The sequence below is a fragment of the Mustela erminea genome, chromosome 2, assembly GCF_009829155.1.
Source record: "Mustela erminea isolate mMusErm1 chromosome 2, mMusErm1.Pri, whole genome shotgun sequence".
Lineage (NCBI taxonomy): Eukaryota > Metazoa > Chordata > Mammalia > Carnivora > Mustelidae > Mustela > Mustela erminea.
In genome coordinates this window covers 140899952-140911616 of record NC_045615.1, presented here as the reverse complement: position 1 = coordinate 140911616, position 11665 = coordinate 140899952, and the positions used below count along the sequence as shown (strand labels likewise).

At 47.8% G+C, this 11665-nt stretch overlaps 1 pseudogene; it reads left to right on the top strand.

Moving 5' to 3' along the window:
- The first annotated feature begins 1314 nt into the window (after window positions 1-1314).
- LOC116584002 lies at window positions 1315-2587 on the top strand (annotated as a pseudogene).
- Window positions 2588-11665: the final 9078 nt, after the last annotated feature.

The following is an 11665-nucleotide window of genomic DNA, read 5'->3' as shown; positions in this document are numbered from 1 at the left end:
CTTCCTCTATTTCAAACATCTTATTGTGTATTTTTACAAGCTAACTTACACTCTTTTGAGAAGGTAAAACAAATACAGCAACTAATTACTTCACTCACCAAATGACTCACCCTGTGTCCATTCCCCATTCTGTGACTCGTTTCCTGAATTGGTTAATCCGTGAGCAGATGCGCACGATACCTAAAAAAGCCTTCATTTTGTTTTTCCGAACCGTCAACGCGAATCATTTGTTAGCAGATGTGAAATACAAAAAGCCCAGTAAAATGTAGGCTGTTGAGCCCTTTTACGTCTCTTGAGAGGTTTTCTGACATCTCAGTTGGACACTTAGCTCATTTCTCTTTCTTTTCGGAAGGGCCAGGGACAGGACCCATGGGCAGAGGATTAAAGAGGTTTGGGAGCCTCCACCCCACCCACCAAGCTGAAAGCAGAAAGCCCTGGCTGGTCCAGACCCCACTGGCCCCAGCCTAAGGTATCAACTGGGAGCTCAGCCTGACCCTGTATGATGAGGTACACGGTTTCCACTTGACCTACAGAGTCAACTTTGCTGTACCCCTCCACAGGTGGGAGAGCTCCCCAGCAAATAGAGCTCGTATTATAATTATTAATTTTTAAAACAGGAAGTGGGTTTGGGTCTGATGACCAGTGATGCCCAGCAGAAGGACTGGACCAGGCAGAAGGAGGCCATCAACATGCTTTCATCATTCTCAATCCCACCAGAACAATTAGAAATCAGGCTTTTCCAGAGACCATTGTTCATGAGTCAAGGGTGATACGATCTGGGCTTGCAGATCATATCTTTTCTGTGTGGTCTTTTTCCTGCTTCCCTTTCAAATGCCCTTCTTTGCCTGACTGATTCGAACTGAAGACAAGGATTTGGGTTTATTATACATTGTTTCTAGTGTTGGGGGGAGGGAAAAAAGCATTGCCACACTTTTCTAATCCTTTAGTGAAGTGGTTCTCAAACTTTCTGGTTTCAGGGCCCCTTCACACTCTTCAAAATAAATGGGGACCCCAAAGAGCTCTTGTTGATTTGCGTTGATATGAGTATTTGCTACATCAGAAATCTAAAATGAAAAATTCAAAAATACTTTATGAATCTATTTAGGAATAACAATAATAAACTTGCTTGTATTAACATAAATACAATTTTTATGAAAATAATTGTTTTTGCCCAGTGCCCCCCACCCCAACTCTCCAGGTGCGGCCTGGGCATGCGCAATGCGGCTGGTCACAGAAGGTCCAAGGGGAACCGCGTGGGCCTGTGGTGGGTGAGGGGCTGGATCCTTAATGATGAGATTTTTGAGCCTCTTCTCTCTCTTCCGTGTAGTTGGTAGTTTGGGTGGTGAAGAGATGGCTGACAGAGTCAAAACCTTTCTCCAGGATCTTGCCAGGGGAATCAAAGACTCCGTCTGAGGAATTTGTAGCATCTGAGAACAAGATGCTCGGAGAGAGCAAGAGAGAGGAGCAGCGTGGAAGGAGGGCAAGCAGGGTGCTGGCGCGGAGGAGAGCCCGGAGTATAGAAAGGAAGCAAGAAATTGAGCCACGTATCGTTAGTAGAGTTTTCCAGTGCTGCGCTGGGAATGGTACAACGTTCTGGTTAAGTCTCCTCTTTTTTCTTTTTTCTTTTTTTCTTTTTTTTTTTAAGATTTTATTTATTTATTTGACAGAGAGAGAGATCACAAGTAGGCAGAGAGGCAGGCAGAGAGATAGGAGGAAGCAGGCTCCCTGCTGCGCAGAGAGCCCAATGCGGGGCTCTATCCCAGGACTCTGGGATCATGACCTGAGCCAAAGGCAGAGACTTAACCCCCACTGAGCCACCCCGGTGCCCCATCTCCTCTTTTTTATGGAGTGTTTCTTCCCATACTGCAGTCAGTGACGGCCCAAATGATTGGTGATCCTTCACAACATGGAGATGTTTGGTCGCGGTGGGAATTCTTCCTTACGTCCATTTTCAATGCTCTTTGGGTGTCCCCTCTGTTCGCACTTAGCAAAGCTATAAATACCATTTGGTTTCAAGACATAGTTGACCTGGCATTTGAGGTATCGGGGAGGAAGCCTCCCTCATTCCCTAGTGTGAGCAAAAGAATCGCTGACCCGCTCTTCAACCTTTTGCTGCCCGCTCTTTTCCCCATCCAGGAGATGTCTGTGAGTCTCTTTCCTGATCACCTTGCTGGTTAGGCTTCTGCATATGTCCCTTCTCTACTCGCTGGACTGCTTTGAATGTCGTTGGTTCAATAAAAGAATTGAAACACACCAGCGGTCATCAAACATAGAAAAGGAACTGGCCTTACTACTTTGGATTTGGCTTGTCCTTGGCTTTCCTCGCAGCAATGCAGTCCTCGTACATAATCAGTGGCTGCCTCTTCTCCATTCTCTTTCCTCTATTCATTCTCAGCACCAAGGAAACAAAGACCAGTGGCAAAGCCTACCTTTTCCAGCTGTGCCTCTTCTTGGAAGTTTTCTTAAGCAACAGACTTTTCCACAAGACGGTCTACCAGCAGTCCGCCTTGAGTAGCTCAGCCTGTGCAGAAAATTCCCTTCATCTCATCGGTCTCCTGCCAAGCTGAAGTCTACCCCAGGCCGCTGAGCTGCCTTCCATGCAGAGGGAATGGGTAAGATTGGAAGGAGGCTGTAGGAGCTCTTTCCCTTATCCCCTCCTCTGCCAGGGAAGGCAGGACCTGCTCTCTCAAGAGCCCTCTGTGTATTCTCTTCTCTCTGAGGAATTGGGATTGTTGTCTCTGGTGTGCTTAAGGCAGAATCTTCCTGACACCAGTGTGTTTGAACACCGGTGAGTCTGAATGGACCCCTGGTTTTTCTGTAGCTCTTTTCTAGCACTTTCCAGCCCCCATGTCTGGATTGATTGGAATATTATTTTTGTCCCTATGCCATTGGCCAGCCCTCCCAGCTCCCCAGTTCTCTCTTCCACCAACTTTGGATGAAGAGATTTTATAATTGTAGCTATTGTATTTTGTGGTCATGTTTTTTGTTGTTGCTGTTGTTTTTCTGTGAAGCACATATATTGGATGTGGGAGGTAAAGGAGTATCTCATTTGCTCCCGATCACTCCCTTTATAGCCAGCAATGTCTACTGTTTCTTATAACTCAGGTTAGATTTTGGTCTCTCCTGCTCCATGGCCAGAACCCAGCCAGATCTTCTGGGTTTTGAGGAATGATTTTCTTTCTTCCCCTTGAAGGGGAAGAAGCTTTTCTCGCTGGTACCTTTAAAGTTCCCCTGCTAAAGGGAGGGGCCAGTTCTGGCCAAGGGCCCCTGTAACACTGAATGCTCAGAGAACATGAACTTGGAACTCTGAAGGCCTGAAGTGTACTGTTGGCCACTGCCGGGTCTGTCTGGTATTTCAAAGGAAGACTGGGTGCTGCAAATAAGGAACCGAGGGGGTTAACTTATTAAACCCATTAAGCCTGTAATTGGTTGGTGTTTTCCTATCATTTTAAAGAGATTAAATATGAGGAGGAGAGCAGATGTCAAAACACTTGTCCAATTTTGAAGATGTCACAATTAAACGTGAGCTGGCTTCCGACAAAAAAGAAAAGACTCTTTTCGAAAACTAAAAAATGCAAGGAGAAGAGACTCATCGCTCTGTTTTTGCAAATCTCTAGTATCTGGCTTGAGAGAAGACAACTGAGTTCTTATACTTGCTTTTTTGCTCAGTCTGTTGTGCTATCGCATGTCATGTGTCATGTGGCCTCTAGAAAATTCCACTGTATGCCCATAAGAAATGGAGAGTGTAAAGGGCAAACACTGCTTTAATATTACTATGAAAATGGCTCTGACTCTCTAAGTCCCCTGTAAAGGTCTTGGTACCCCCCAACCCAGAGTTCTGTGGGCACCCTTTGAGAACCACTGCTCTACTGTGTACCATCCTTTCTCTAACACACACACACACACACACACACACACACACACACAGGACTTACAGGAAACAAGCTCTTTAGAACATTTGATTTTACTGATCCATCCATTTTTGGATAGCCAAGAGGATCCAATTTATTCAAGCCCTAACATTCCATTCAGTTCTTTGAATTTCAAACTCATTTCTACCAAAGTCTACTTTCTCAACTTTGCAATATCTGACTTACGCCCTCAGGTGCTCCGGCCTTGCAATGCACAAATAACTTGCTTTCTTAGTTCTGCTTCTAAACTCATTCCTTTCCCTTAGGCCATTCCACTGTGGTTAAAGATGAGGATCAACATCCGGAGATATTATTGACCTTGTTTGATGACCTCTTCTGATGATGCCTTCTGGACCCCACAGCAGTGGCCAAAGTGTTAGGGTGACAAGGCATCATGGTTCAGTACGGAGTACATGGAAGTTGTTTGAAATTTAAGTCACAAGGCAGGTGTGTATGTCTGTGAACTGTGTGCTTTGTATGAGAGCAGGATAAGGAGGAATGAGAAGAATCTAGAATCTTCTGGTAGAAGATTTATTAAACTTCCCTTGTCGCTCTCTCCTACAGCCCCCTAAGTTTTTCCTTTTTTTCTAGACCCGGCAACAAGGACACCTGTATTCACCATGTTCATTTAAACACTGACCTCTCTTCCTGGCGGGACAAGAAGCTGCTTGCCTGCCTTTTGGACAGCCACTTTTCCCACCCCGCCCCACCCCCCATGTTCAGACCCTCATTGAGGGCTTTTTCTTCTTTGGCTTCAAAGAACATTCATCCACTAATATCCTGTTGATGGCAGCTATATACTTCAAGGAAAGGAGTTCCTGGAATTCAGAAATGCAAAAGTACAACAAAGGGGGGGGTGCACAGTCTTTAGCACCCCGGCCCCAGGGGTGTTCAAGAGTGCCTAGGGCTCTTTGCTCCTGTCAGTCAATCTTTCCCTGCCATCTGTGCCTTTTGTTTATAATGCTGTTGATTAAGATCTGCTTTATTTATCCTAGCTGTCTCAAGTTCAGTAATAAGGGGAAATTAGCCCTAGGACTTCCACGATAGTCATTTGGTCTATAACTTTAATGGCCAGAACCCAAGCAGAGTCCTTCACGCTCTGTCTGCACTGCTGCCTGCTCTGTGTTTCTACTTGAAGCTTATGGACAGCATCTTTAGCTGCTGCAGGGGCCTCTGGGAACAGAGCCTGGACTCAAAGATCATATGCAAATATTGCACAACCCAGAGGACTAAATTAAGCCAGTTACCCCCTAGCAAAACTTGGCATGAGCCAATGAAAGAAATGAAAACGATGCTTTCCCATTGGTCTGGTGCCTATGTGTGCACGCCCAGGGAACGCGGAACCCTCTCCCAAACCGCGTCAGTGGTGAGAAGTAGCTTTTGCTGACATTTACGGGCTCTCGTCTCAGCCAGACATGTAGGAAGTGGGAAGTGGGTATTGTTCCTATCCTCGCCCCATGACTAAACAGGCTTGGAGAGGTCAGGCAGCTTGCCCAAAGGTAACTTCACTGTAGATGAAGTCATAGATTAAGAACTTGCTTCCATGGTGTCCGACTCCGCTGCTTGACAGGTTTACCCTTATACTGTTCTGACAAGTAGCTGGGGCAAATGCAAGTCATCCACGTTACTGGGGCCCCTGAAGCTTAAGTTACCAATTAGGGAATGTAGGGTTGTCTGCCTTCCCTTTTCCTTCTGCCCCATTCTAAATCCTCCCACTTCCTCTAGAAGATAAGCTCCGGGAGGGCAAGGGCATGGGTTAACTGTTTTACTGTAGAATCCTTAGTGCCTAGACACATAGAAGTTCTCGATAAATGTCTACCATGAATGAATGAGTGAATGAATGAATGAGTGAATGAATGAATGAGTGAGTGAACGAATGAAGGGAACTGCGACATGGTATACTAATTTCTGATTTATAGGGATTTGCCTGAGGACTTGAGAGCAGCCACGGCTTCTTGTTTTCCTTACTCCTCCCAGCAGAAAGCAGGATTTTCACGATCGAGGCAAACTCCTGGTATGGAGCCCATTTGTTCCCCATACAAATAAACACCTTCTATTTCCTTCACAAACATTTACTGAGATCCTTCTGAGCCCCACATTAGGCACTGAGGGTATAGAGGTGAGTGAGGCTTAGTCCTCGATCTCAGAGAACGCGCGGGGGCACTTGGGATGGCAGAGAAGCAGACCAGGAATTACCATTCGGTATGATGGCGCGGTGATGGGCAGGTTCCAGGGCCCTGGGAAGGGCATGGAGGAGGGCACCCGGCCACCAGCAGGGCTGGGGAGACAAGATAATTTGAGGAAATTTCCTGGAAGTAGTGACCTCAGGACAGGTAGCCCTGAGCAGGTGAATTAGCCCATCCTGAGATAAATGTAAAAACTATATTTTTTAAAACCATAGCTTCTCATCTTTGAGAAAGAATACATCTGTTCTATATTTTGAATGTTCCCACTAAACCACTTCCTGATGATTAAATGGCATCTCCATCTAATATCAGAAGGGAGTAAGGAGTGAGGATATCCTGAGAGTTAACGTGTTTCTGTCCTCCTGCTCCTGAACAGGTTTGTGGTGCCTTTGTGTTAACCACAGTGAGGGGTTGTCACACCCTCACAATAGCCCCATTATCAGATCAGCTCTTGGATGTGAGTGTGATAACTGTATCCAGTGTGGCTGGACCCTAGCCCTGGATGGGGTGGAGTCCCCTGGGGTGGGGGAGGGGGGCATCTGGGGACCGATAGAAGAGGAGGAGGAAGAAGGGGTCCAGGGAGGTGTCAGTGTAAGTCTGTCTGGTCCAGCAGTGGGTCAGGAACAAAGAGCGGGAGGCCTGCAGGGCCCAGCTTCCAGGGATTGGAATGGATACGGGACCAGGCCAAGCAGGTAGGGGCGGAGGTAGGAAGAACTGGAAAGCATGAGGTTTGAGCATCAAGGTCTCATCTCTTGGAAGGGCTAGGACAGTGGGCTGCTACATGCCGTATGTGGACCGTGCCCCACCCAAAGGTGCCCGGCCTGTGGGTCTCATGGGAACTGACGTCCAGCCTGTTCTCTGCTCTCCCTTGGGTGTACCTGGGTGGGTGGGTGGGAAGGGCTTTCTCTAATTTGCACAAAGATGCCTTACAGGCGATTGGAGTCCTACAGGACTATGGCAGTGTCATGCAGAACAAAAAGGGACTCCTTTCTAGAAAAGGAGGGGGAAGAAAGAAGAAGGCGAGAACCCAGACCCTGAGACCCAATCACAAAATCGTGTTTGATGGGTTGGCTCACAGGTGAATCCCCAGTATCTAGAGCAGGGCCAGGCAAATAGCTCAATACATATTTGTTGAATGAATGAGTGAGTGAAGAGCCAGATAAGAACTAAGGCTCAGGGACCCGGGGTGAGGGCACTCACAGATGGTGGCGAAGGAGCCCCATCTGCCGCGGGCAGGGAGCCAAGTAAGCTTTACCCTCCAGTCTCTGTGTCCAGGGGAGCCAGACGCGGAGTGGGACTGGTTCCGTGGCTCTGCCCATCAGTCACAGGCCTGGAGTTTGGCTCTCATTATCCCGGAGTTTTTCACTGCCTGGGGTATTGGAGGAGAGGGTCATATTTTTCACAGCCCAGGCTCGGAGGTCAGAAATGATGCGTGACAAAGAGAACTCTCGACGACGGGTCCTTACGCAGACCACGTGCCCTCACGCCGGGGCCGTGTCCTTATCCACGGAAAAGGAAACATAACGGGATATGGTGGCCGAGAACCGAGGCTCCGTGTTTTAAGTGCCTGCTTTTGAATCTCAACTCCACCACCGACGAGCTACCTCTCTCCGCATCTCAGGCTCCTCGTTTGTAAAAAGGGACCCGTGAAAGCACGTCCCTCGTGGGAGCCTTGTGTGCATGAAGTGAGTCCAGACACACCAACTCCTCGGAACAGGGCCTCATCGGCCATCGCCTTCATCGGGATCATCCCCACGGCCTCAAAGGGCAGCCGTGCAGATCCGTGGAGATAATAAGCGTGCTCGGCGCAGTGCCTGACACATGGCAACTCCCTCCCACTGGCTTCGTTCCTGCTGTAATTACGCAGTGTCCCTCCCCTGTGAATTCACCAGAAGATTCCATGTCACCTCCTTTGTCCTCATCCTAAACCCGCACCTCATCCAGCCCCGCTGATAAGGGAAAACGAGAACACTCGACCTTTCCTTCCTTGTCCTTGCTCCTTTCCAAGCGGCTGAGAAGCTCGAAGGGCAGGAGACCATGCACGACCTGTCATGGGGCAAAAGGCGATCTGGACTCAGACACTGCTCCACGTGTCTGCCTCCTGTGGGTGAAGTCCAGGACTTTTTTTTTTTTTTTTTTTTTTTTTTTTTAGCCACAGACAGGTTCTGGCCTCAGAAATCCATTCCTGCCCTCTCACGAAGCATGGGTGGCCTCTGCTTTATTTTTCTCTATTTTCAGGGGGACACCTGTGGTTGAGGGAGATGAGGTGAGGCCACAGGGCAGGGGGTCCTCTCATCCTGCTGGCTACCATAACCCAGCACCTCTCCTGGGACGGCACGGGACAGGTACTCAGAAAGAGGTAGACAAATGCCCCTGCCCCTGGCCCAGTAGGGTCAGATTTAGAATTGCACCCTGTTCCCCTGGACCCCACCCTTTCCTTTCTTTACACTATACAACATCTTGGACTTCGGTGATCTGAGTTTTGGGGTCCTAGGAAGTGGGGAGGGGATGGGGGTTGCATCCTTATTGTGGTAAGAAACACAGAGCCTAAAATTTACCATCTCAATCAGTTCTAAGTGCTCCGTTCAGCAGTGTTGAATGCACTCACGTTGTGGTGAAACAATGATCTGAACTTTTAAAGTTTAATGACATAAAACAATCTATGTCTATTGCCCAACAACTCATGAAAACATCTAGTTGTTGATGGTTTGGATCCAACCCCGCCTTGATGGGGTGACGTGGTTTGCTCTTCTAAAGTTTATTATCCAGCGTGTGAAACGGTCAGGTCTGTCTCGTGTTTAAAAACATCGAGAAAAAAAGCAGAAAGATTTGATTCTGTATTTTGGTTTCACAGACCCAGGACCATATGTTTACAAAATATAACATCTGATCCGTATTTCACTGCACAGTGGAAACTGGATAGAAACTCTAGTGGAATTTTTCCAAAGCCTTCTCATTAAGGAAAACACTCCTAGGTTCTTTTTTAATGAAAGAAAACAATGCCAGTGTACCTCAATAGTTTTATTTTCTATTTTCTTTTCTTTTCTTTTTTTTTTAAGATTTATTTATTTATTTATTTATTTGACAGACAGAGATCACAAGTAGGCAGAGAGGCAGGCAGAGAGAGAGGAGGAAGCAGGCTCCCTGCTGAGCAGAGAGCCTGATGTGAGGCTCAATCCCAGGACCCTGAGATCTTGACCTGAGCCAAAGGCAGAGGCTTTAACCCACTGAGCCACCCAGGTGCCCCTATTTTCTATTTTCAATACTTCCTGGGTGGCATAAAGGATTACCCTTTTCCAGTTTTTAGAAAATTTTCCTCTGATTGCAAGAGAACAAGATGTGTGTCCCAGAAAACATGAACATTTAACAAATGTATGATTAAGAAAAGAAAAGTAACTGTAATCCAACCTCTAGTGACGGCCACTGTTGCACATTCTTCTAAGACCTTCCTTGAAAATACTAACACATGAAGACGCACAATGTCTTTGTAATTTTATTTCACGTATGACTTAATACATGGTCTTTCGGACTTTTTATTTAATAGTATACAACATCTAGGGGTGCCTGGGTGGCTCAGTGGGTTAAAGCCTCTGCCTTCAGCTCAGGTCATGATCTCAGGGGCCTGGGATCAAGCCCTGCATAGGGCTCTCTGCTCAGCAGGGAGCCTGCTTCCCTCCCCCTCTCTCTCTCTGCCTGCCTCTCTGCCTACTTGTGATCTCTATCAAATAAATAAATTAATTAAATAAAATAAAAATAGTATACAACATCTACTTTACAATAGAGATTATCTTGTTTGCATTCTTCTGCAGCTTGCCTTTTTCATATTTAAATGTCCTCGACATCTTTCCATATCAGGACACACAGATCCCTTTGAACAGCTGAAGAGTATATGGTGGTGTGAAACACCTCTCCGGTCCCCTACTGAAGGACACTGGGCCATCTCTAGGTTTTTGCTTGTCTTGGCAACACTGCAGTGAGCACGGACACAACCCTTGACCATACAAGTTGGTCCATATATCGGGCAAGAGTCCTTGTACTTTCTTGCTTGAGCTTCGCCTTCCCTTACCATTATCCTTCCTCCCTGGAGAACCCCTCTGTGGCTCTGACATCTGTCACCCAGACTTCCTGAGCCTCCGAATTAGTACCTGTCCAAGGAGGATAAGAATTCTTGCCAACTTCTTCCCTCAGGGCTGTCATGAGGACTGAGATCATATTTGCTGAGCACTTTGCTCTCCCTCAATAATTGGCATTGCATAAATATAAAATGTGTTCAGTTCCAACAGAGCTCCTGGATTCCTTTCAGGAAGAAGTGAGGGCCCATTTCAAATGAATGTGTCGGTATAAATACTGACAGTCTGTCCTTTGTATTCTGAATGACACTGCTGAGAGCAGAGAGCTCGGCTGGGGTTGGGTTGCGGCGCAGGTTACTTCCTGGGTCTTGGTGGCTGGGAGACTGGGGAGGCAGGAGACCCAGTCCTGGGGGGTCACCTATGGGAATGGTGTCAGCCACCTGAGATGTTAGATGAGAACGGCATGTTTCCTCTGGCATGCTCAACTACTCAGCACTCAAGAGTCTGCATAGAACCTGGAAAGACGCAGAAACAGTCCAGCAATGATCAGGGTTCCCGCCTTGAGGAAGCTTACAATCTAGCACGTAACCCAGAGGGCAGTCAAGACTTGGTGTCCTTTGAGATAGAGAAGCCCAGCATTCAAATTCCCAAATCCATGCTCCGCTGAAGCCCAAAGCCTCCCAGAATGTGTACAAAGCACCTGCTGAGGATTTATGCCCTTGGCTCCCTCTCCCTGTGACTCCTGCTCCCACAGCAATGACTTCTGTCCGAGTAGCGCAGACCAGAAAGGAATGTGAACCCCTTCCTCTTGTTCCACAGAACCACTGCCCCCCCACCCCGCCACTTCTCCCAAAGCATGCATGAGCTTCAGTCAGTTCCCTGGACATTTCTGAGGAGTGTCGCAGGGTCAAAGACCCTTCTCTGGGACAGAAAATCAAACAACTTCAAATGGTAACGACCAGCCAGTCAATGGTGCTCAGTGTGCACCAGGCTCTGATCTGCGCACTTGACTTTGTTAACTTACATAAACTTCCCAACAATCCTGGTGAAGCAGATACTGTCCTTGTCCCTCAATGTAGCCGACACCGTGGGACCCTCCCCATGTCCTTTTGACCTTCACCGTTTCAGCACCTGCCAGCCCCAGTCCCCACTGCCACCACGTCTATGCGCAGAGCTTTCTCTGCCCACGCGTGGCAGGCCAGGCGTGCCAGGAAATCACTGTCCCCTGAAAGCAGCCCTCGGCCAATGACTGATGGGAGCTGCTGTAGAATCCCCCAGTCCCCTCACCCCTTGAGTGTCATAACGCAGAAGCACATGCTCCACATCGGTCCCCCGATTTCTCTGGGGGCCTACGCTCCAGCTGCCCACAGACACTCTCGGGCCTCCCTCCCTTCCCCGGCTCCCTTTTTGCCTCCCCTATGCGCAGCTCCAGGAATCCCCTCCAAATCAACTACTTGCACTCCAGTGGCTGTTTTAGGGTCTGCTTCTGGGGAAAAAT